This window comes from Schistocerca serialis, unplaced genomic scaffold (assembly GCF_023864345.2).
Source record: "Schistocerca serialis cubense isolate TAMUIC-IGC-003099 unplaced genomic scaffold, iqSchSeri2.2 HiC_scaffold_1169, whole genome shotgun sequence".
Lineage (NCBI taxonomy): Eukaryota > Metazoa > Arthropoda > Insecta > Orthoptera > Acrididae > Schistocerca > Schistocerca serialis.
Window position 1 is genome coordinate 130001 of NW_026047369.1, and position 2500 is coordinate 132500.

Here is a 2500-nt window from a genome sequence, read left to right on the forward strand (position 1 = left end):
ATCACAATCAACAAACTGCCGCCCCCCCCCCCCAAAACACCTTTCCTTACAACAATGTGTACCTTAACCTAACCCATATTGTGCCTTAACCTAACCCATATTGTGCCTTAACCTAACCCATATTGTGCCTTAACCTAACCCATATTGTGCCTTAACCTAACCCGTATTGTGCCTTAACCTAACCCGTATTGTGCCTTAACCTAACCCGTATTGTGCCTTAACCTAACCCGTATTGTGCCTTAACCTAACCCGTATTGTGCCTTAACCTAACCCGTATTGTGCCTTAACCTAACCCGTATTGTGCCTTAACCTAACCCGTATTGTGCCTTAACCTAACCCGTATTGTGCCTTAACCTAACCCGTATTGTGCCTTAACCTAACCCGTATTGTGCCTTAACCTAACCCGTATTGTGCCTTAACCTAACCCGTATTGTGCCTTAACCTAACCCGTATTGTGCCTTAACCTAACCCGTATTGTGCCTTAACCTAACCCGTATTGTGCCTTAACCTAACCCGTATTCTGCCTTAACCTAACCCGTGTTGTGCCTTAACCTAACCCGTGTTGTGCCTTAACCTAACCTGTGTTGTGCCTTAACCTAACCCGTGTTGTGCCTTAACCTAACCCGTGTTGTGCCTTAACCTACCCTATATTGTACCTTAACCTAACCTATATTGTACCTTAACCTAACCTATGTTGCGCCTTAACCTAACCTATGTTGCGCCTTAACCTAACCTATGTTGCGCCTTAACCTAACCTATGTTGCGCCTTAACCTAACCTATGTTGCGCCTTAACCTAACCTATGTTGCGCCTTAACCTAACCTATGTTGCGCCTTAACCTAACCTATGTTGCGCCTTAACCTAACCTATGTTGCGCCTTAACCTAACCTATGTTGCGCCTTAACCTAACCTATGTTGCGCCTTAACCTAACCTATGTTGCGCCTTAACCCAACACACGTTGCGCCTTAACCCAACACACGTTGCGCCTTAACCCAACACACGTTGCGCCTTAACCCAACACACGTTGCGCCTTAACCCAACACACGTTGCGCCTTAACCCAACACACGTTGCGCCTTAACCCAACACACGTTGCGCCTTAACCCAACACACGTTGCGCCTTAACCCAACACACGTTGCGCCTTAACCCAACACACGTTGGGCCTTAACCCAACACACGTTGGGCCTTAACCCAACACACGTTGGGCCTTAACCCAACACACGTTGGGCCTTAACCCAACACACGTTGGGCCTTAACCCAACACACGTTGGGCCTTAACCCAACACACGTTGGGCCTTAACCCAACACACGTTGGGCCTTAACCCAACACACGTTGGGCCTTAACCCAACACACGTTGGGCCTTAACCCAACACACGTTGGGCCTTAACCCAACACACGTTGGGCCTTAACCTGCTCTGTAATTGTCATACGACGCGTTAAATTAGTGTAGTGTTGCCTAACTGCAACCCCCGCAATATAGTTTGCTACTCGCACTGCCCGGTCCCCAGAGTATCGCTTCATGTTAAACACCTTGCAGCTATACACTGTAATGCGGATGGCAGCAGGACGTACATGCTCAATGCCCTTCGCAGTTGTTCATTGGCATTCGCATGGCGAAGCACAGCCTACGTTGTGGTACGGCTTGTGTCAACTGTCCGCTGATGTTGTACGTCCAAATCACACACTGTACTGCACATTGGTCCTCATGTACTGAATGATACATCGTGGTACATGTGTGACCGTACCACGACTGCGCCAACAACGGCGAACCATACGGTCCAAATATTGTGCACTCAGCTACATGTCGTCTCCCTATAAGAGCTGGATTGCAGTATGGTATGCCGTGGATGGCGATCGGCATGAGCCGTCTGTTGATGTAGTGGCGCGTGTTGTCAGACGTAGTCGTCTCTTCTCACACACCGTGATAGCATGGTGCACTGCGTTCCACATCTGCGACATGCGACAGAGGCCGGTTGACAGTCGTTCGCGCAATGGACATCGCATACGTACGGGGGCCACCTTCCACGTGTTCGCGAAGCGTGCACATGTTGTTGCGTGTATGTGGGCAGACATAGTGTGTCGTGACACCTGACACAGGCATGCAACAATCGTTGAATTTGCAAATGGCGATGGACGTCTACGTTTGCTGGTGACGTTACGCAAATGAAGAACTGGTAAACCGTTGTGGTGCGGTTGTTCTCGCTAGAGGTGAATCAGTGATGGCGACGATCGGTTGAGCTACCAACCGGTTGTTTCAGCGATACCCACCATGCCCACGAACGTGAATGGCATGTGGGTGTGAAGCGATACGCGGCGGTGGCTGGGTGGGACCGTCCCCGGCCGGTGAGGGGGGGCCTCCCGGCGTGCTGGCCGCGCGGTGCGTGGGCGCACGCGCTACAGCCGGCTGGTGGGGGCGGCCAGTGGCAGGCGCGCCGGCCGACGGAGGCGGCAGGCGGCGTAGCTGCGCGCCGGCGCACCCTGCACGCGGCGCCGTGCGGCC